Raw genomic sequence first — 23,630 nt, 5'->3', positions numbered from 1 at the left:
AGCCTGGCTACAGTGCTGAAAAGAAACTTGGGGTTGTTCTTATTTTCCTCTATTAATGATGAGTAATAGGCTGCTCTGGCATCACGGAGGGTCTTCCTATATGTTTTAAGACTGTCTTGCCAGACTAAACGAGATTCTTCCAGATTGGTGGAACACCATTTCCTTCCAAGTGTTCGCGATGACTGATTTGGTTATTAGAGGAGGCAGTGTCCCAAAAACGTATTTGAATATAGGAAAATCCTAACTATAGTAGATGTTGGCTGAGATATACCAAAAAAAAAAAAAAACTCCTAGAATACATTGCACATGACAGACTGATGATAAAACACTGTAGCTCCCTTGTAACCAGTAATTTTGTTTTCATCCAGTTGTATAATTTAAATGTAAAGCTTATTACAAGTTCATTACAAGTCATGAATTATGAATATGGACAATTCTTGACATTTTGTGTCTGGTCAACAGCTCAGTTGCTAAGCTGATAACTGTTTTGTAACCACATCTGGTTGTTTTTGCACTGCTTTGTTTTGCTGCTCTGAAAATGTAGTGAATGTATCATTACATACCACCACCACCATAACTGCCCTAACAAGCAGTTTCTCTATGCCATGTTTAGATTCAGCTTCAAAATGTGTGCAACTTGGCAGCATTTACGTTGTCAGACTCGTGGAACTTGAAAATGCCTTTTAGGTGTGTGCTCTTAGTGAAAGAGGATTAGCTCCATGTGTAACAGTTTGATCTGAAAGTGTAAAAAAAAATTATTTTGTTACCAGTTATCTTGTAGCTCAGTGTGGCTTACAAGAGATGAGATAAAAACATGTGTGTGAACACTGTTTGTCTTTTGTATTCAATGTTTTGGAAAATTAAGGAGTTATATATTTGATATTTAATACAAATGGGGGCAAGCTCTTATACAATTGTTTCATGAATAACTAGGAAATTGGGATGTCCTGAGCCAGTCCACAGGGTTTGTGTCAGGGCCAATCAAGTTAATCAACCACTGAATTAAACACATGCCATTAAAACATAGGAACTTGTTTCTAATGTATAACTGTCTATAGAACTTGCTCAGTCTACAAAGGGGGACAATGTTTGGGTGTTTCTGGGGTTGATTTCTAGAGTGACCTGTTAGGACTGCACAGCAACAATGACACAAGCAAGAAGCAAGTATATCTATAGTGAAATAATAATAATAATAATAATAATAATAATAATATAGAATTATGGGGAAGTATGATAGAAACTGATGAGGTTGAAAATGGCTGCAGTGGTACTTACTATAAGCACACCACTGCAAAATATTTTCACAATTTGATATAATGTAAAACTAGTGGAGTTGTTGTTAGCCACTTCCACATGCAATCATGCATAGCTTTGGACCACTAAAAACGTTAAGTCAAGTAAATTTATTTATATAGCACATTTAAAAACAACAAGAAATGAGCCAAAGTGCTTTCCAGTTCCGGGAGATGGGATTAGGATCTGCCTCACACAAATAAACATGATTAAAAGGAATAGTATTAAATAACAAGAACAGAAATATAAATACAATAGAGTAGGGTAGTAATAATAATAATAATAATAATAATAATAATAGACTTTATTTTATAGCAATTTTCTTAACAAGGTTACAAAGTGCTTAACAGATTACAAAAAGCAAAAAAAAAAACAACCACTCTCTAAAAAGGCTCCTTCTATAAAAGTGCATGTTATAAGTTATATCTAATGGATTTATTAATGGTTAATGAACAATTTACAAAATAATTTTGGGCAAGATCATCTGCAACCCAACATTTATTTTTATTATTTATAGTATTAGTAAGTGATTTAACAATTAATAGAGCCCCCACTTATAACTGTTTTCTCTTGCTGTCGTTTCATAATGTTTATGTGTACCATACCTTTATAGTAAAATTAAATACTTGTTTGCAAAAATGATTGCAGTGATAAACTAACAAAGCTCTCCCAATCCCAGAACATGCCTCTAAACCAAACACTAGTCTATGCAGATCATAGTTTTTATGTTGGATAAACTTGACCTTAACACGTGGTGGTAACCTGATTTAATACACCTGCCAAAACAAATCCCAGTTAATCCTCAGTGATGTCTTGTGAGACTAATAAACTGTGAAAGTTTCCTTATCAAGTTAGCTTTAGTTAGAATAAGAAGCCACGTTTCTTCTTACTATTTATTTCATTATTATTATTATTATTATTATTATTGTTAGAGTAGAGACACAGGCGTAACTATTTTCATTGATTCAGATTCAGTGACAATGAATGAGCACTTGAAGCTAACATGTCAAACCACTTGCCTCTGAGCTGAAGTCAATTAAAAACAAGTTTAACTATGACCTTTATAACCAAACTAAAACTTGCCAAGAGACTCACAACAAGCAGCCACATGCTAAGAAAACCCCATGTCTGTTTCAAATGAACAGCAAAACAGATTTTTTCAGTAGGAGTAACATACTGGCAAACTATTTTAGAAAACTTAGAATCGAGCCAATTCTACATCATATGGTTTTGAAATTGAGAGCATGACTAAATAACATACTGGCTTTATCAAACAGAACTTACTTTAATCATTTTAGTGAGCATAAGAATCAATGAATGTACACACTAACAAACAGTCTCAGCACACATGCTGCTCAGGTAGGCAGAGTGGCCCGGCCTTAACCTGGGAGCTATACTGCATACATGACATGCATCTGGATTCGTCAGTGCTTTCAAGGTGGCTTAATAGATGTGACATCAGTAACTTTTAAATATATTTCAGGCTTTTTGATTCCCTCAAGCACCTATAATATCCCAGTACTAACACACTCCTGCTACAATCAATAATGTGTAGAAGGCAAACAAATGCTAAACCAGCTTGACCACCTTTCCACCCTCCACACAAACTTTGCATCCATTACTGCAGAGTAACAGGGTTAACAAATGATACCTTAGTTTCTAGTTTCAGGGGCTGTAGGGTGGAGATAGGGGAACAGAGACTCATGCATATTTTTTTTCCTACACATGCAAACACACCGTCCTCCACACACATGCTCATTCACAAGGCTTCAACAGCTGTTCTGTTGCTCAAGTGGCTAGGTGGGAAGCCAGTGAGGGACCATGCACTAGTGGCTCATACTGGTTGGTCAGGAGGTATGTGTGGATAGTATTGTATCTAATGCATGTAGCATGAACCACTGTATGTCCTCACGTTCTGGTGAAAAGAAGAGACTGGTAACACTTCAGGCTGGGTATGGAGGTACTTTATGGCACCAACTGAAATGTGTCTGTTGCACTGAGTATCGAAAACCAAAAGTACCAAAAGCTGGCATCAAAAGTGTGGTCAGATTTGTAATCTTGTTTCTGATTCTTTAATCTGATATTTTATTAGATTTTAAACTCTATTTTATGAAGGCAAAGTCCTTTACAAACATTTAGACATTTGAGAACTTTGTCTTCTTTACTTCAATAAAAAAATAGGTTTGTAGAAAGACAAAGTAAGGTGTCAAAAAAGTATCCTTTTTGTATCAGTATCGAATTTCAGACACCATTTCGGCACTAGTATCAAAAGTTTTGATATGAAAAATGTACAAATATCAAGTTAGTACAAAAACTACACACAGTCCAGATGTTACCTTACTGACTTTTCAAGGATACAGGGACTCAACAGTACATGTTCCTTGAGGAGGTTCCTCGGAAACCTCACACACACACCGTCATGAGCATCACCAGCCAAGCATAAAGTCCAGTTTGTGTGTGTGTGTGTGTGTGTGTGTCAGAGCTAACCTCCTCCTTGACACAGGGAGTTTGAATACCACAGATTTATCCATAAACCAATCAGACACTACACTCCTGTCCACTGTTATCCACTACAAACTATAATGTGTCTCAGCACACACCTAAATGCACACTGATGTGATAAATGCAGTCTGTGTTGGTTTAGATGAGTGGGTGATTCTTGTTGATAAATAATTTCATAATTTCATCTACAGCTACTTGTAGGACGTATTGTATAATCGCCATATTTTACAGCTCATTTAACACCTGTAGCCCCAAATGCAGGTATTTATTTACATGCAAACCGACAGCAGTCACTTATTTAAGGGATTCAGTTTTATTAATTTTTTTTTTTATATAGCGGCAATTCATAACAGAAGTTATCTTGTTGCACTTTTCCTATAGAGCAGGTCTCGACCATATTATTTACTGAGACCCAACGATTCCTACCACGAGGAAGCACTTGGCTTTAACAGGCAGAAACCTTCAACAGAATCTATAGGCTCAAGGTGGGCGGCCATCTGCCTTGACCATGTACTGTGCAACGCAATTACACAGGCTTAAAATATCGACAGTACCTTTTATTTTTATTTTAGTCTAGTCTTTTCTGCACAGATTCCAATTTTATACTGTGATATAAGCTATTTTGATCATTTGTTTTTAAGCATAATTCACCTGTTTTGGTACTTGAAGTGCACTTGCATTTAAAGTGAGCACTATGCAGCTGTTTTATGCAGGGAATTTTGTATCAGGCTTATAATAAAATTATCTAAGGACAGTTTCAATCATGACACTGAGAATTTGACCATTTCAGGGTCAGAAATATCCAATCAGTCAACCAGGGTGTTATAATGAGATTCATTCATTCATTTTACTGACGTGAATGAAAATGACCAAATTTATTTAATAAAAAACTAACATAGGCCACATGTACAGACCCACATCCATTATGTATGCAATCGTACTGTCCCCTATCCGGCCATGTCTACCACTGAGCATCGCCAGCCAAGCAAAAAGTCCAGTCCGTCTTTTGTAAGAGTGACAGAGAAAGAGAGAGAGAAAACAAACCTGGAAGCTGACTGTGTTTGTGTATAGACGCATGCATGGCTCGGGTGAAAGCAGGCCCAGGGCTCCCTCGGGGGAAGGGAGTAGTGAATACCACACATGCATCTATAAACCAGACACTTCACTCTTGCTTTGTCTTAAACGGGTCTTCATTGGGCGCCTGGCCTGAAAAGTTGTTAAAAACAAGCGTGTGCAACATTTCTGCGATTGCTAGAAGAAACTGCTGGCAAAATGGCTGCAAAGCCACCATTGCAGGCAGCAACATCTAAATAAAATCCAATATTAACACTAACATTACAATTGCAAAGGAGCTATACACCATGTTTATCGGGTTTTTCTATAATGAAAATAGGTTATTGCGTGAAGGCTCCCCTGTCAGATTAATAGGAAGTTTTCCCGTTCTTCCCATTCTGCCAACAGGACGCGGATGGTGTGTTAGCCTAGCTTAAAACAAAAGTCACATTTTTGCTTTCCACATCTGCGTGGCCGCAAGAGTCTGTGGTACATACATTTTGTCATCTGCCCATGTCAGCGAGGGTCCACACAGACCGTCCATGTGGAGCCCAAACTTTACTGTATGACTGTGGGGACTGTGATATAGCGCGAGACTTATCACAGTCTCAAACGGACGCGGGTCTGTATATATACGTATGTTGCCACATGTTTGTCGGCACGTATGGTTCATCATACACATGTTGACGATCAGTATGGCCTCGCTGACCTGGGCAGATGGCAAAATTTACATCATATGGACCCTAGCTGCCACGCAGATGTGGAGAGTATAAATTGGGTTTAAGACTGGAGGTGGGGAAAACTACTAGCTTAATTAGCTCCATCAAAACTGAAAACTTACACCATCTCACAATAGGTGTAGAAATAGATATGCAAAAACGGGACACTGGGCCTAATGCAAGAACTACTCGAGTAAGACTACAGATTCGTTCTTATGAGGCATGTACGAGTGATTTAAGAGAATTTGTGGCATTCACCCCACCCAAATGTCTCTGATATCATTCAACTCTTTTGAGGTTAGAGGCTAATTAAAGGCATATTAAGACACAGTGACATACCTGCTCATTTACTTGCTATGCACTTCTCAGATGCATCACTGACTTTAAATGAAGTGTTAATCTGCAGATACAATACATAACTCTTCACATAACATGTCAAATGTTAAGAGAAAGGTCTTCCCTTAATGATTACAGGGTTTAACCGCTGAATAAACTTATAGGGGATGACATTATGCTTGGCAAGAAGGGGAAGGTTGAGGCATTAACTTCAGTAATATTACAGATCCTTTTTAAAAGGGTGTGCACATAAAGTAAGGACTGAGATGATTTCCCTTAATGTATGCCAGTCTAAACTCTCTTTTTCCCCTTTTTTGTTATTCCTGAGATTGTATTGCCCACCTACAATAGTGAGAGCTGGGCTCTGTGCATCTGGCATTTATGCTGCTTACAGAGAGAATTCCATGATTAACAGACCAGTTTGACCTGTTGGTCTTTAACATCCTGGATGCAACTTACAACTGACACTTTCTACTGGGAACGTACACAGAACTGTATAAAATACTATGAGAAAATAAAGGTGGACATTTTCGGGGGAGTCGTTTTGTCTTTGACACACAGAGAGAAAGAAAAAGACCCAGATACTGAAAAGAGACTTTTGGTACATGATGTTCCGATAACAAGAGCTACATAGAATGTGACTAAGCTGCACTGTATGGCTCTGTCTTCTTTCAGTTTATATGCACATTGGAAATATTCAAAGCTGATAATCACTTGCATTAAAGACTTGGGGTGTTAAAACTGAACACACAGCTACAAAATGAGAGCCCGGCAAGTAGGGCTAAACAGAAAGAAGTCTTTTTGAAACTATTGAGGGGAAACAGTGGAGGGGAGGTGATGAAGAGTCCTGTGGCCCAACAGCAGCAGGACAGTAAAAACAACTTTCACACATGCAAACTCATCACTAACCATTTAGGCTAGCTCTTCAAGGCTAGAAAATGATAATGATTTCAACAAGTTAGAGGTCGTAGTGTGTTATAGTATTCACATATAACACCACGCAAATAAAATGAGTACACAACAAATCGTTGCCAATTATTTAAAAATAAATAATTGCTATACTTGTTAAATGATAGCTTATAAACAGCATTGTGTAAGTTTATAAGGAACTGTGGAATAAAGCAGCAGCTTCATGTTCGGATAGACTGTTAGAATTCAGAACATTTTGTTCCCAATAAAAAACGACATAATTATGTTTAGCGCGTCGCCTCCAGCTAGCAAAGTGTAGTAACAGCAACTTCCAGTGCTGTCTGTGCTCGCAGTGAGGCACTGGATGTACTCGCGGTAGTCTATATTTAATGCCTGCCTGCTTTCCACTCCAGCAGATGCCGCGGCCGTCCTCGTTTCTGCCTCCTAATTCCATAAGTGCACAAAGAAAACACACATTCACCAGCGCGCACAGAGCCGAGGCAGGGGAAGAAGCACGAAGCCACACGAACTCACCTCTGCTCTTCAGTCATACGAAGCTTTCCCTTTCCTTAAAAACTGTCACTGTTCCATTTAAACTCCGTAAACACGCTTATAGTTTATTATGTTGTTAGGTGCGACGCTGTGCGCATGCTCGGCTCAGGCCACCAATCCTGTGCAGCTGCCTTATATAACTAAACTATAATCCAATCCAACCCTCTGTGACCCTACAATCACTGAGAGCAGATCTGGAACAACCCAGACCTGGCTTCATCACATCAGCATCTTCAAAGTTTTACAAATGTGCAACTTTTTAGGTGGCAAGTATTATATGGTGATAACCATTTTTACAAACTCGTGATGTGAGGACACAGCATTTTCAAACCCACAGAACTTTATTTTAATTGTTATAGGTGTTTACAAAGATTTTTGATAAATATAAAGGAATGCGCAAAACATCTAGAATATTTCCATTTGATGGAATGGTTCAGCCATAAATAAACATGGAGCCTGCGTTTGAATATTTCATGCAGTGTAGACATTATATAGAGTGAAGCAAATAAAGAAAATAGGCCTGCTGAATTTACATGTGATACTGTCATATAGAGTGGAGTTTTATAAATTTGATAAAAAGAATTTAAGGGCATACATAATTTTCCTAAATGACCCAATACATTGACCCCAAAAAACATTGATTGAGATGCAAACAACTTGGACTAAAGATGATGGGGCATAACCAGAAACATTGAAAATAAGTATCCTAGCCTTCTGATTTCATCATTTCCTGTTCTTCGCTGATCAGAAGACTTTAGTCTCCTTCTAATGTTACTGGTCTGACACCATTACTCTTTCTCAATGTAAACTGGCTACATTTCAGTTTTCATGCCAGTTACTTACAGCTATTTGTTTGAACTGTGGTGGAAGGTTCATATTAAACTCATATATAAAAACTATCTTCATGGCTAAATACCACTAGGGGTTTTTTGTAATTTAGTTTCTCATATGGGGCGGGCCCCCCAGCCTGCATGTCGAAGTGTCCTTGGGCAAGACAAACCCCAAATTGCTCCCAAAGTGTGCCATTGGTGTGTGAGCGTGTGTAAATGATTAGTTTCTTTCTGATGAGCAGTTGGCACCTTGCATGGTAGCCTCTGCCATCAGTGTATGAATGTGTGTGTGAATGTGACATGTAGTGTAAAGCCTGAAAAGTAAGTAAGAAGCATGGTTTAAGTGTGCACTTGGCCAAGGCCTCCTGTTCCCACTCACTCATGTATACAGCATAGGAAGGGGCATAGCGTTGGCAATATAATGCACTCCAATACAATAACACCATTTAAAAATGACCATAGAGCTGACTCAGGTTTTCTCTGACAGTGCTGACAAAAACTGAACATTAGAAGCTTAAGAACAGATAAGATTTACCGCCGGACCATTGTGTTGGATTGCGTTAATACCTGCATCTCTGCTTCAGCGTGTCACTACTTTAGTTGATTGTAAGCAGTAGCTTTGCCTCGCCTCTGACAATCTTCTGATTCTGTACTTCATCTGCAAACGCAAGCCTAAAACCAATACAAAAAACAAATAGATGAAACATTATTGATTATGTATCAATACACAAGGAAGAACAACTAACTGGTAGGGGAGCATTAAGAAGAAGAAATGAGGACCAACACTGCAGGCAAGGAGCCCCTCACTCCGGACAAAGCCACACTGCACCCTTCCCAAATAAAAACCAGTTCCAGGGTTTTATTGCAGTGAGCCATTTCAGGGAACACAACCTGCATCCTGTATCCATCCACTGAAGTCTGACTACTAAAACCTTTGAAAAACAACCTAGAAGGGATAGAAAATCATGACGTGGTAACTATTCATACCTGAAGTCTGTCCAGGGCCCTGTTCTTTGTACGTGAAGAACTGAGTAATCCACATTAGAACGTTGATGATTTGATAAGTCTGGATCTTGCTTGTTTCTTCAAAGCTGGTATAAAATTCATCTGGAACTGTTGTCAGAGTAACAAATCCTTAAGCCCAAACCTGCAAAAGTGCAGTTAACTGACAGTTAGCTGCATCAAGACCAATACGTTTTAGGGTGAACCACTGACATGAACTCATCAAATACAAATGACTCGCTTTCTTTCTTACAGGTATTATGAAAAAATGTTGATATAATTATGATTTCATTCAAATCATTATGATCTGTTGGTGTAATTATCACAATTAAATTTTCATAACTAAAAGTTGCCTATTTCTCTTGATTTGTTAATCGTGGATAAAGTTATTTGAGTAACAGTGTGCTGTTATTTTAAAATAAAGGCTAAATGAGTAGAGAGTTGAAACCAGCATTCTTCTGACTGGCTGTGTGCTGATTATGTGATCACAGTAACTTGGGGTAGGTGTGTTGGGAACCCTCCCAGCGTGCACTGGGCCAATAGATTCATGGACACTGTTTCCACACTTCAATAATTGTAAAATAATTCGTTATTATGAATGAATGTGGGTAGACTGTGAGGGATGTTCAAGTTTTCAGTTTAATATTCCCTGTTTATTCATATTTATTCATACTTATATTACTGCTGTGCAATATCCACCATCTAATAATCTGGTTAATCTGCTAGATTTAACTTGACAGTACTCATTATTGCACTATTACTTATTACTTATATTATCACATTGTATTATACCGTACATACTTATCAACCTCTAAATCCACTTTTGTACTTTACACTTATTTTAGCTTTTATACTTAGATCCACGTTGTGCTTCATTTATTTTAGCTGTATTATAGCGTATTATATTTTGATTTGCTTAGTACTTCTATCCCTGTGTGCGCTGATGTGACAGTGAGCTGCTGTAACAAAAGAGTTTCCCCTCGGGGATCAATAAAGTATTTCTGATTCTGATTCTGAATTGCATGGCAGCATTTCTATAAGTTATATTTGGTATACAAAATAACTTACCAGTAATTTATAAATTTGTCCCAATTTATGTATGTGCTTAAAATGCAAGTTTGACTGCTCAAATGACAAAATTCCAGTTAAACAAGCAATAATATAATAAATAAATTCATAACACCACCAAATCGTAAGAGTTTCTGAAAATCTGAAAATGACTTCATATATGGGGTTCACCCTAAAACGTTTTGGTCATGATCTAGTTAACTGTCAATAAGCCTGCACTTTTGCAGGTTTGGGATAAAGGACATGTTGCTCTGACAACGGTTCCAGATCAATTTTAAACCCGCTTCGAAGAACCAAAAAATCTAGACTCATGTCAAATCATCAAAAAATTGTAATCTGGATAACTTGCTTGACCACATGCGGAGAACGGGGCCCAGGGCCCTGTATTTAAAATAAGGAGCAGCCTGTCGGTTTACTGCTGAAACAGAATTCAGACACAGCTCCAGCATCAGCATATTTCAAATAATAAACTGCAACAACCAAGGAAGCAGTGAACTGCATCTGGATTGACAGAGAAGCTGCCATTTACAAAGCATCGAAGCTAATTGTGAGTAACTTGAATGCTAGCCATATTCATCACCAGAATGTTCAATATCAGTGATTTTTATTCATGTAACTTCTTGTTTATAATTTACCCTTTCAGATCCAAATACTTGTCACATGAACATGATAAACATGACCTCACAGGAATGCTTTATGAGACATCATAATATTTCAGGACAAACGATGTCATATTAATATATTCAGTGGCAAAAAGTTTTGCACTAATTGAAAGAGAAACTTGGTCTAATGCCCTGTCATATTATGTTTTTGTCTGAAAATACAATGATGTAATTGAGATGTGAGATTTTTCTCATTTTCAAGTTATAATATGTGTCTTCAGTACCAGCAGGTGGCACTGTCTACTCAAAGTTCATTCTGGTTGTGTTTCCACAACAACCACTTCAGTAATACAGAGCACAGTCAGCTAGTCCTGGGGTCTATTCCAGAAAGCAGGTTTAGTGAAAACTGAGTTTAACCCTGAGATGAGGGAAACTCTGGGTTTTCTGTTCCAGAATGAGAGATAACCTAACCTGCTCGCTGGCAGGTTTTCTTTAACAAACCGTATGCCATGGTTTTGGGTTTGTGTTTAGGTAATTCCTGTTTTATTTTTAATACTCTCCCCGTGTGTTTTGTACTTTACTTCCTGTGTCACATTAGTTAATTGGCCTCTTGTGTCTTTAGTCTATGTGTCTTTCTTCTGTCAGGTGTCATCTGCATTTGTGTCCCAGTCCTGCATTTGTTCCTTGTGTTCGTGCCTTCCCATTTGAACCTCGGCCCTTAGTTGTTTTGTGTTGCCTCCTGAAGTAACTGATGAAGTCATCTTTTGTATATTTTACCAGTTCCCATGTATTTTGTCTGCTGGGTCCACTTTTGAACAGAACTGTAACAGTAAGACCTGACCAAACATGGACCCAGCAGACATCAAATCTCTCTTGGAGGAGCTTAAAGAGGTGAGCTCTTTTCATGAGAGGCCATTGAGGGCTCCAGTGACATTAAGCACAGACTGTGTATGATTTAATGGAGAGAGCAGTTTTGTCAAGGCTAGGCTTTTGGACATGCTGGTCATGGCTGAGAATTTAGCTGTAATTACCAACCTCAGGAAAAGCCTACAACCCTACCTGGATTCTCCCAGTGACTCAGATGCTGGGATTAGCTTGGAGTCTGCCAGCCACTTGGAAGCATCAGTTCCTGAGCCAGCTAGCTTCCAGCATGCTAGGCACCCGCCAGCACCCCAGTCAATTAGGCTTGAGTTCAGAAGCCTGCAGTCTTCCTGTCCAGAGCCGCCTAGCCCGCCACCTGCCTCGAATCCTTTGAGCCTGCAATGAACTGTTCAAGGAGCCACCCTGACTTTCGGCTATCACTGTTTGAGAGTACTCGACTGGCTATTTTCACGGGGTCCCGTGGAGGATACAGAAGGAGAAGTGGTCGTCTCAGCTGCCCAGCGCCATAGAGCTGCCACCAGAGCTGCCACCTTTTTCAACCTTCGGCAGCCCGGCCGACACCTGTTCCTCCTGAGCTGCGGCAGTCTTCTGCTCCTGCTAGGCCGTGGCAACCTCCTGTTCCAGCGGGGCCACAGCGGCCTTCAGTGCCTGTTGAAGAAAAACGTGTACTGATGAGATGGTCCTCAATAAAGAATAACTCAAAGAGCCTCAGTTGTCCTTACATAAATATATGGATTTATTATAAACACAGATCTGTTGACAGAAGCATTAGGACAGCATGTACACATGGGCACAACCAACACAATACTTAGTTTACATCCAAAAGGTACATCTTTTATTTGCTGACTATATCTTGTATCTAGATGGTGAAGAGGAAGGGAGAGAGGACCCCTGAGGGGCCCCAGTGTTGCTGACCACGCTGTCCGACACACAGTGCTACAGACGCACATACTGTGGTCTGCCAGTCAGGTAGTCCACAATCCAGGACATGAGGGGGGCATCCACCTGTATTGCTGTCAGCTTCTCCCCCAGCAGGGCTGGCCGGATGGTGTTGAAAGCACTGGAGAAGTCAAAAAACATGATCCTTACCGTGCTTGCCGGCTTGTCCAGGTGGGTGTAGATGTGGTTCAGCAGGAAGATGATGGCGTCCTCAACTCCCAGCCGGGGCTGGTAGGCGAACTGAAGGGGGTCCAGGAGGGGTCTGACCATGGGCCGCAGCTGTTCCAGCACCAGTCTCTCCAGGGTCTTCATTATGTGGGAGGTCAGTGCCACCGGTCTGTAGTCCTTGGAGCCACTGGGACGCGGCGTCTTTGGCACAGGAACAAGGCAAGATGTCCAGAACAGGGACCCTCTGAAAACTCAGGCTCAGGTTGAAGAAATGTTGAAGGACTCCACATAGCTGGGGGGCACAGGCTTGTAGCACCCGGGGGCAAACACCATCGGGGCCTGCAGTCTTGTTTGAGTGTAGTTTCATCAGCTGTCCTCTCACCTGGTCAGTATTCATGCACACAGCAGAGGTTACAGGTGGGGGAGGGGGGAGTCATCAGTCATGGGAGGGCTGTTAGCCTGAGAGCCAGTTGAGGGGGGAGTAGGACTCTCCCAGGAAGATGGAGGAGGGGGGAGCAGTAGACTCAGAGGAGTCTCTGAGGGCAGCAGCTGAGTATAACATGCAATAACATGTTTAGCGCTTTGTTCTATGACATCCCTTAACTGATCAGACACCCACGCATGGCGTTTCTGTTCATCCGCACCACAACGCTGATAACGTGTGGTATTGTGACATGAGACCAGGGACATTCTGATTTTGCAGTCCTGAGTGCCTGATAGTGGCAGATTGATCTTTTTGCTTTAAGTCTTTACTCTTATCCTCCTGTGCTACATTTTGACTATTTGGCTCTGTTGTGGAGTGATTATTACTCAGATTTACAGCATGCACGTTAAAACATTAAACACACACATTCAATAAAATATTGCTGCAGCATCAAAAGTTTCCACGCGCTTATAAGTTTGGATGAGGAAGTGAACCACCTCAGAATTTAATATCACAGAGGCTTGTTGTTCTTCTGGCCAGGATAGTTTATCTCTATCAGCTCTATTTTGGAATTTTTAATCAACAGGTCATTTGTGAGTTTAGACACTAACGTTGGTATTTATTTCTCAGTTTCTGAACACAAAGCTTCATCATGCTTTTGACTTTTACCAGTGTCCATCCAGGAGTACTGGGCTAATTTACTCCAAGATAAAATATTACCAGTGTAAAATTGCACTCAGAAAAATAACAGAAGGAGTAGGTCAATTAAATGTACTCTGAGTAAAAGTTACTGCATTACAATTTTTAAAAGGGAAGTGCTTATTGATGATGAAAATGTTGTATGATAGTATTCATTTAAAGAACACATTTAAGCTATAAAATAAAGTCCATCAACATATTAACATATACCCTGGTGTAGGAGAATCAACTACTTTAATCAAATAATTACACTCTTTGGGGCACCACCATTAATCAGAAAACCGAATTAATTAAAACTCGGATCATTAAGTTGAGGATTGAATTATTTTCTTTTCTAAAGACGGACCTTGTCTTCTGCTTCAAAGAAAACACACAGACAACTTCTTACTGATTAAATGAGGACATTTATTTATAGCTAAACGCCTAATAACTAAATAAATTAAAGATAAACAAGGTATATGATAAAACAAACACAACAGATGAAATAGTAGATATTGAGTGATGTCTGAATCAAATATCACTGGCCACACTAACTTATTCAGCTGGGTTTCACTACCTTAAAGAAACAACGTTGTAAAAATCGCGAGGCTTAGTGTTAACGTTACAAAAATAATAACTAATATTAATATCTAATTAATATTGAAGCATAAAAACTTACTTGGAAAAAGGTTTAAATTTGTGAACAGACTTTAGGTGAGGAAAAGAAAAATAAAAGGTAAAATAAAACAACTGTTGAGGTGACACTGGTTTTGTCCGCTTGCCAAAGGAGGAGGCGTTTCAGGTGTGGAGGAAGGCTTTCGTGCTGAAAACTCTATTCCTTTGTTTGAAAATTCATGTTTTTCTGATTAGTGAAATTAATTTAAGTTTTACGCTCAAAATATAACATTCTAAAACATCACTATGGCCATACAATCATGATTTGAGACATAAAATAGCATAGTGGTTTTAAATATTCAGAGAAAAATTATTCAACCAACAACTTTTTCAGCAGATCATTCAACCAGTTATCTGAAACTTTTCATTTTCAAAATGTTAGCTGGATTACTGATTGATTATATAGCTAACTGACATTAATTCAGATTTACAAAGTTACAAAACAAGAATATCACAGTTCTTTCACTTAGAAATGTACTTTTAAACTTAAAAGTACAGACCTTATAGAGAAGAAAGAGTATGTTTGTTTGCATGAGCGTGTGTGTGTGTGTGTGTGACAGATAAAGAAGGAGAAGATGTTTTTAGTTTCTCCTCTTTTAGTTAAACTAATCCAGAGTCAATTTATTGTCTTTAAATTTTGCTGTTGCTCCATTAGCATGAGAAGACATGTCTTCATGTGGAAAGTTCTGGTCTTGTCAGGCAATTATCCAAATTGACACCTTTACTTTTTGAGAGGGGAAGTAGTCAGTTTGCAGATCTAGAGATCTTACCAGAGTTTATTCAAACCTTCCCCCATGGAATTCCACAAACATTCACCAACTGTTCTCACTACACTGGTGAAACAACCTTGTGTCTCAGTAATAACAATAAACTCCTTTTCTATAGATGAAGTTTCTACATTGCTGGCTTCCTGGTCGTCCTCCTGAGTGGTTCCGCACGTCTGGTCATCCGCCTGAGTGACTTTGCATGTCTGGTCATCCTCCTAAAAGGCTACATCTACATCGCCAGCATCCAGGCCGTCGTCATTCTCAATTGTGAGAATGACTTCCGGATGGGAGCCGAAACGTCTTGATTCTGAAAACAGTGTCCAGATGACTACGACTGAAACCTTTTCTATGATAGTAATAAGACTAATAATATCAATTGTAGTAGCAGTTGTCGAGCAGGAACACAGGGGCAGCAGGCGGCCCACAACCACAGATCCAGACTCTGCAGCTCCTGAAAGCGACAGAAGGAGAGAGGAGAGAGACAAGAAAGCACAAAACTACAGTAGAGAGAAGATGTGTAAGGACAGGGAGCCAGTTCCTAGTACTTGTCAATACACATGCAACAGCATTCTGGATCAGCTGGAGAGTCTTAAGGGACTTATTGGGGCAGCCTGATAATATGAAAATGCAATAATCCAGCCTAGAAGTCACAAATGCATGTACTAGTTTTTCGGCATCATTTTGAGACAGGATGTGCCTGATTTTTGCAATGTTACGTAGGTGAAAGAAGGCAGTCCTTGAAGTTTGTTTCATGTGGGAGTTAAAGGATAAATCCTGATCAAAGATAGCTGACGTTCCTTACAGTGGTGTGGGATGCCAGGGCAATGCCATCTAGACTAACTATATCTTTAGAGAATGTGTCTCAGAGGTGTTTGGGGTCAAGTACAATAACTTCAGAAAATTGCATGTCATCCAGGTTTTTATGTCCTTAAGGCATGCTTGAAGTTTAGCTAACTGGTTAGTTTCATCTGGCTTGATCGATTGATATAATTGGGTAACATCTGCATAACAATGAACGTTTATGGAGTGTTTCCTAATAATATTGCCTAGAGGAACCATATATAAGGTGAATAGAATTGGCCCACGTACAGAACCTTGTGGAACTCCGTGTTTGGCGTGCACGGAGGACTCACCGTTAACGTGTACAAACTGAGGTCGATCTGATAGATAGGATTTAAACCAGCTTAGTGAGGTTTCTTTAATGCCAATTGAATGTTCCAGCCTCTGTAATAGGATGTGATGGTCAATGGTGTCGAATGCAGCACTAAGATCTAACAAGACAAGTACAGAGACAAGTCCATTACTGGGGATAAAAGTTCCTGGTACTTTTGGTGGAAAAGCAGCTTAATATTGCTCGTCGGAAGAGTATCTCAACTGAAGCACAACATATTCAAAAGAGTCAAATGTCCCAAACGACAATTGTTTGTAATGGTAAACATTATTAGATAAAGTGGCCACTCTACCTCCTTTCCTAAGTACTCTAGCCTATCTGATAAAATGGAAGTATGTGGGAGCTGATTCGATACGGGCTGCTGGACTATTGTTTTCATTTAACAAAGTTTCAGTTAAAAACAAAAAATCAAGGTTTTTCTTGATAGTAAAATCATTAATTAAGCCAGAGACCTGATATTTAATAAAGCTAAGTTTAGTGTACTCAAGGTATTGTCTGACACTGTCATGCTGCAGTTGAGTGGAGGGATGGGACCGGAGATAAAGATCTGTTTATCATGGACAGTGAGGTAGTGAAGGAGTTTGGTCAAGTCACGTTTCAGCATTGATGTTGAGGTTTTCAATGTAGTGAGTCCCAGGGACCCACAGGTGGTCATTCCCTGGTCATCCCAGGGAAATTGAGTAGGTCCCCAATAAAATGTGTCTTTTTTGACAAATTGTCAAACTTTGGTTATTCATGTATGTTGAAAATGTATCTGAAAATTACAAATAAAATCCCAAATTTGCCAAACCAAAGTCAACGTCAGACGACCTTATACTTTAGCAGTTACCTAAACTAAAACCAAAAACAAAAAAAAATTCTACATGGTCTTTGCATTGTGCCTCCCTAACCCTATTCCCCCCGTTGAGTCTGGTTCTGTCCAAGGTTTCTGCCTCTTAAAGGAAGTTTTTCCTTGCCACTGTCGCCAAATGCTTGCTCATGGTGGGATTTGTTGGGTCTCTGTAATTAATATTATAAAGAGTACGGTCTAGACCTGCTCTATAGGAAAAGGGCAATGAGATAACTTCTGTTATGAATTGGCGCTATATAAATAAAATTTAATTGAATTGAATTGAATAGTGTTTCTGAAGTGGTGAAAAAACATAAAAAATATAGGCTACATACAGTATTGGCAGTTTGAATTAAAATGAAGCTCCCTGCATGCTCCATGGAAAATATTACTCCAAACTCCCTTTAAGAAATATGACATATTAACAATTAAGACGGTGTAGTCCCTCATTCGTCCAGGAGTGTTCTATCATAGAAAAGGTTTCAGTCGTAGTCATCTGGACACTGTTTTCAGAATCAAGACGTTTCGGCTCCCATCCGGAAGTCATTCTCAATTGTGAAAAAATTGGATGGGAACTGGAAATTTAAGCTACTCTGAGTTACATAAGCCCTGCCCTCAGGTAGGAATCTGCCTGAGTATCTGTTAATAGCTAGTTTCACCTGAAACTGACCTAATAGTTTCCAAGATGGCCCAGTAATCAGTAATCAGGCCTATTGTTTTCTGGCTGCATCTACTTCATCACTGTTAAGTGCCTGATTAGCATGTGATAGGCGTGACCAAGGTGATAATACACTCTGATAGACTTTGGGCAGATTAAATCTCAGACCACCATTTCTGTTCAAAGAGGGGTTCTCTTTTTTCACAAAAATGGCTTCCTTGACGCCCCGTTCAAACCGACTCTTCTCTCTACTTAGAATCTTCACCTCGCTGTCTTCAAATGTGTGGTTTGTAGCTTTTAAATGCAAATGCACGGCGCTCTGTAATCCTGAGTTAGCGTGTCGTCTGTGCTGATAAAGTCTTTTGTGGAGTGGCTGTTTGGTCTCGCCTATGTACCGTTCTTTGCAGTTTTCCTCACTGCACTGAATGGAGTAAACAACATTGCTCAGTTTCTGTGTGGGTAACTTGTCCTTAGGGTGAACGAGTTTCTGTCTTAAAGTGTTGCCTGGTTTAAAGAAGACAGGAACATCGTGCTGTCTAAAGATCCTTTGTAGTTTTTCAGACAGTCCAGATACATAAGGAATGGAGACACAGTTCCTTCTTGGTTCTGTTACGCTTTTGTCCTGTTTTTTGGCTCTTTTAACTTTGTTGATAGCCCAAGTAGGATAACCACAGGCTGAGAGTGCATTCTGGACATGCCTTTCCTCTTTCTTCTTACCCTCTGAGCCGGTGGGCACTTCTTGGGCTCTGTGTTGTAATGTCCGGATTACACCCAGCTTGTGCTGTAGTGGATGGTGTGAGTCAAAGAGCAAGTATTGACCCGTATGTGTTGGTTTCCTGTACACTTCTATTTGGAGCTTTCCATCCTCTCCTCTGAGAGTAGAACAATCAAGAAAGGCCAAACGGTTCTCTTTAGCGTCCTCACGCGTGAACTTGATGTTGGGGTCCACAGTATCAATAAGCTCTGAGAACGCTTCCAAGTCTTGTTTCTTGATTTTCACAAAGGTGTCATCCACGTAGCGGTACCAATGACCTGGTGGTGTGCCTGGGAACGAGGATAATGCCTTCTTCTCAAACTGTTCCATGTACAGGTCGGCCACAATGGGAGAGATTGGAGAGCCCATAGCACAACCGTGAATCTGTCTGTAGAAGTGTCCCCGGAATTGGAAGTAGGTTGTGTTGAGACAGATGTCTAATAGTTTGCATATGTGTTCAGGTGTAAGCTCGGTCCTTTGCTGCAAGGTGGAGTCCTCCTGCAGTCTTCTCATCACCGCTGTCACTGCTTCTGAGGTTGGGATGCAAGTGAACAAGGACACAACATCATAAGAAACCATAACATCATCTGGGTCCAACTGGAGATGTTTCACTTTGTCCACAAATTTCTGTGTGTTTTCCACATGATGTACTGTGTTCCCCACCAACGGAGCCAAGATTGTAGTCAAATGTTTGGCTATGTTGTATGTGATGGAATCTGTGCTGCATACGATGGGTCTGAGTGGAACATTCTCTTTGTGAATTTTGGGAAGGCCATAGATGCAGGGAATGGCTTCCCCAGGGTATAGTCTGTAGTACAGAGGTCTGTCTATCACCTCCTCCTTCTCAAGCTTCTGTAGACAGTCTATAACCTTCTTCTTGTAGCCATTGGTTGGATCTCTTTTAAGTTTTTGATATGTGGTTGTGTCTTCAAGAAGGTTGTTGACCTTGGTTTTATAATCGGCTGTGTTCAGAATCACAGTGCAGCGACCCTTGTCTGCTGGTAGAATGTTTATGCTGTGATCCTTCTGCTGTGCTGAGAGTGCCCTCCTCTCTTCGGACGTAATGTTGGAAGGAGGTGGTTTGGCACTCTTTAATGTTGCAGTGACACGTAGCCTCAGGTCAGCAGCCTCTGCTTCAGTCATCTTGTTCTTCCTAATGGCTGTTTCTGTGGCTGTGATGTAGTCCACTGTAGGGATGTGGTTGGATGTAACTGAAAAGTTGAGCCCTTTGGTGAGCACATCTTTTTCCGCCTGTGTCAGGATGCGGTCTGATAAGTTTTTGATCCAATTATTTCTGTTAATACATGTCTCCGTTTGTTCAGTCCCCGATCTCCTGTTGTGCTGGTCCTTTCCTAGATTCTTCTTATTCAAAAGGATGTTAAATTTCTTTTCTTTTCTTTTCATATTAACAATTCCTTACGTGTCCGCAAAAACACATAACTCTAGAAACACAAGATAAAAGGCGTCATATGTCAACAGTCTTCTTGTCAATTTTGGATCAATATAATCCATAAAGATAAACTGTATTTCCATACTTACATACTTTCCGTACTTCACATTTTGGATTTTGTTACCTCAACTCATTACCAGCCTCTGTTGTTTGTCCTTCTGGATTTTAACATGTCAGAGACGCAGGACGTGTACCTTGCAACATCACTGGTTTCAGTATTTCAGTATTTTTGCTAGCAGCAAAGCCACTTGCAGCAGGCTATCCCGACCGGGAAACTAATAACTTAAAATCCAAGCATCTGATGACGAAATTCTTTTAACAAAAATGTAGGCAAAACACTGAGGATCTAAAAGGTGTTTAAAACTGGTAAAAATGTAAATTTATTACAGCATATACATTATATATACAGTTGTATGCAAAAGTTTAGGAACCCCTGACAATTTCCATGATTTTCATTTATAAATATTTGGGTGTTTGGATCAGCAATTTCATTTTGATCTATCAAATAACTGAAGGACACAGTAATATTTCAGTAGTGAAATGAGATTTATTGGATTAACAGAAAATGTGCAATATGCATCAAAACGAAATTAGACAGGTGCATAAATTTGGGCACCCCAACAGAAAAATCACATCAATATTTAGTAGAGCCTCCTTTAGCAGAAATAACAGCCTCTAGACGCTTCCTATAGCCTGTAATGAGTGTCTGGATTCTGGATGAATGTATTTTGGACCATTCCTCCTTACAAAACATCTCCAGTTCAGTTAGGTTTGATGGTTGCCGAGCATGGACAGCCCGCTTCAAATCACCCCACAGATGTTCAATGATATTCAGGTCTGGGGACTGGGATGGCCATTCCAGAACATTGTACTTGTTCCTCTGCATAAAGGCCAGAGTAGATTTTGAGCAGTGTTTTGGGTCGTTGTCTTGTTGAAATATCCAGCCCCGGCGTAACTTCAACTTTGTGACTGATTCCTCAACATTATTCTCAAGAATCTGCTGATATTGAGTGGAATCCATGCGACCCTCAACTTTAACCAGATTCCCAGTACCGGCACTGGCCACACAACCCCACAGCATGATGGAACCTCCACCAAATTTTACTGTGGGTAGCAAGTGTTTGTCTTGGAACGTTGTGTTCTTTTGCCGCCATGCATAACGCCCCTTGTTATGACCAAATATGTCAATCTTTGTTTCATCAGTCCACAGCACCTTATTCCAAAATGAAGCTGGCTTGTCCAAATGTGTGTTTGCATACCTCAAGCGACTCCGTTTGTGGCGTGTGTGCAGAAAAGGCTTCTTTCGCATCACTCTCCCATTCAGCTTCTCCTTGTGCAAAGTGCGCTGAATTGTTGAGCGATGCACAGTGACACCATCTGCAGCAAGTTGATGTTGTAGGTCTTTGGAGGTGGTCTGTGGGCTGTTTTTGACCGTTCTCACCATCCTTCGCCTTTGCCTCTCCAATATTTTATGTGGCCTGCCACTTCTGGCCTTAACAAGAACTGTGCCTGTGGTCCTCCATTTCCTCACTATGTTCCTCACAGTGGACACTGACAGCTTATATTTCTGCGATAACTTTTGTAGCCTCCCTAAACCATAATGTAGAACAATCTCTTTTTCAGGTCATTTGAGAGTTGTTTTGAGGCCCCCATGTTGCCACTCTTCAGAGGAGAGTCAAAGAGAACAACAACTTTCAATTGGCCACCTTAAATACCTTTTCTCATGATTGGATGCACCTGTCTATGAAGTTCAAGGCTTAAAGAGCTCACCAAACCAATTGTGTGTTCCAATTAATCAGTGCTAAGTAGTTACAGGTATTCAAATCAACAAAATGACAAGGGTGCCCAAATTTATGCACCTGTCTAATTTCGTTTTGATGCATATTGCACATTTTCTGTTAATCCAATAAATCTCATTTCACTACTGAAATATTACTGTGTCCTTCAGTTATTTGATAGATCAAAATGAAATTGCTGATCCAAACACCCAAATATTTATAAATGAAAATCATGGAAATTGTCAGGGGTTCCTAAACTTTTGCATACAACTGTATATATATATATATATTCACACAGCTATTTCCATTTTGTGTGTACCAGTTGTGCAACACTACGAATCCCTTTGAGGAGAGTCTGAAAGTGTGCACTGTTATCATAATTGAAGTGATAGCGTCTCTTTAGATGTGATCAAGTGACACTTTATACCAACTATTTAGATGGAAGTTTACCCCGGCCTTTACTAATTTCACCAAAGGCCAGAAGGTCACCAAATATGCAAAGCTTCATCCTCTGTGGACCATGAATACCACAGAAAAATTCATGTCAATCTGGAGTCAATCAGCAGTTGTAAAGTTACCTTGCCCCGAACTAAAGTGTTGGATGGATGGACCAACCAATTGACTGGCATTTAAATGAGGAAGATGCCATGTGATTTAATTTGATCTAATCAGTGAAGCTACTTAACCTTGCCATTTAATTAGTTATTTCTTATTGTTTTGTTTAAATATTGATTATAAACTGATTGTTTTATCATTTTTTTAAAAGTTATCTTAACTCATTAAATCAATCAATATTTTTTATGAAAGCATGAAAGCATTTGTCTCCTATAAGTGTCTTACTGCTCAGCAGCCAAGCAAGGAGTGTGTGAGAAAAGTTATCACATATAGTACTCTCTGTTATTGCAAGCAATTACCTCACATAGTGAGGTGTTGGTTGGAACCAGTGGCTGTCTACACAGACAAGGCCTCCATTATGCATAGAGAACTGTGCTCCATGGGCAGTTTTTTCATTGGCCATCAGTTATAAAGCTGGCTTTTCATGGTAATGAAAACATGAGGTCCATATCTATTAGGACGACTGAGCAACAAGTGACTGGACTGCGTGAGTCAAAGAAAAGGTTAGGCCACTGCAAATTTTGTGTGAAATTAGAGCCATTCTCTCATTGCCAGCACACAGACGTAATGTTTCTGTAGCAGGCCCATATTATCCCAGTCAATTAAAATGAGTGAGGCAGATGTAAAGGATAACCCTTGGTGTTTATTTTTTAAATAGTTGTCCAAAACCCACACTTGCCTTGTATCTTACATTCGCAAAAGCATGATTATTTGTTTAGTCAGGGTGTGTGCTCAAGCAGATATTTGCATTGAAGTGAGAGTGGTATGGCAACACAGAGTGAAGGAGAGAAGTATAAGACAGCCTGAGGCAGAAAGAGAGAAAAAGAGAATCAAGAAAGTGAAAATGCAGCGAAAGTGCAGGATAGAATCTCCAGGCACTATTTTTTATTTTTACATAACACAAGAAGTTATACAACCAATGAGACATTTAGCCACTTTCTCATTCAGGTTTGCACGTTTCTGAGCATGCCTTATC

At 39.8% G+C, this 23,630-nt stretch overlaps 1 protein-coding gene and 1 long non-coding RNA gene across 6 annotated transcripts in view; both read right to left on the bottom strand.

The window, feature by feature from the left end:
• The window catches only part of LOC122876107 (trichohyalin-like), a 45,535-nt gene extending 38,052 nt beyond the window's left edge, over positions 1-7,483 (bottom strand). For all 5 annotated transcript variants that reach the window (XM_044196024.1, XM_044196028.1, XM_044196026.1 and 2 more), the window contains exon 1: positions 7,347-7,483. The gene's annotated coding sequence lies outside the window, so the exon portion shown is untranslated. The remainder of the gene's footprint in view (positions 1-7,346) is intronic.
• Positions 7,484-11,385: 3,902 nt separating this feature from the next.
• Positions 11,386-12,893, bottom strand: LOC122876506. Its single transcript, XR_006378078.1, has 2 exons — positions 12,838-12,893; positions 11,386-12,396 (listed from the first exon to the last, which is right to left on the bottom strand). It is a non-coding gene; the product is annotated as an uncharacterized LOC122876506 (long non-coding RNA).
• Positions 12,894-23,630: the final 10,737 nt, after the last annotated feature.

The sequence above is a fragment of the Siniperca chuatsi genome, linkage group LG5 (assembly GCF_020085105.1).
Source record: "Siniperca chuatsi isolate FFG_IHB_CAS linkage group LG5, ASM2008510v1, whole genome shotgun sequence".
Lineage (NCBI taxonomy): Eukaryota > Metazoa > Chordata > Actinopteri > Centrarchiformes > Sinipercidae > Siniperca > Siniperca chuatsi.
The sequence above is the reverse complement of the archived record's forward strand: the minus strand, read 5'-3'. Positions and strand labels throughout refer to the sequence as shown.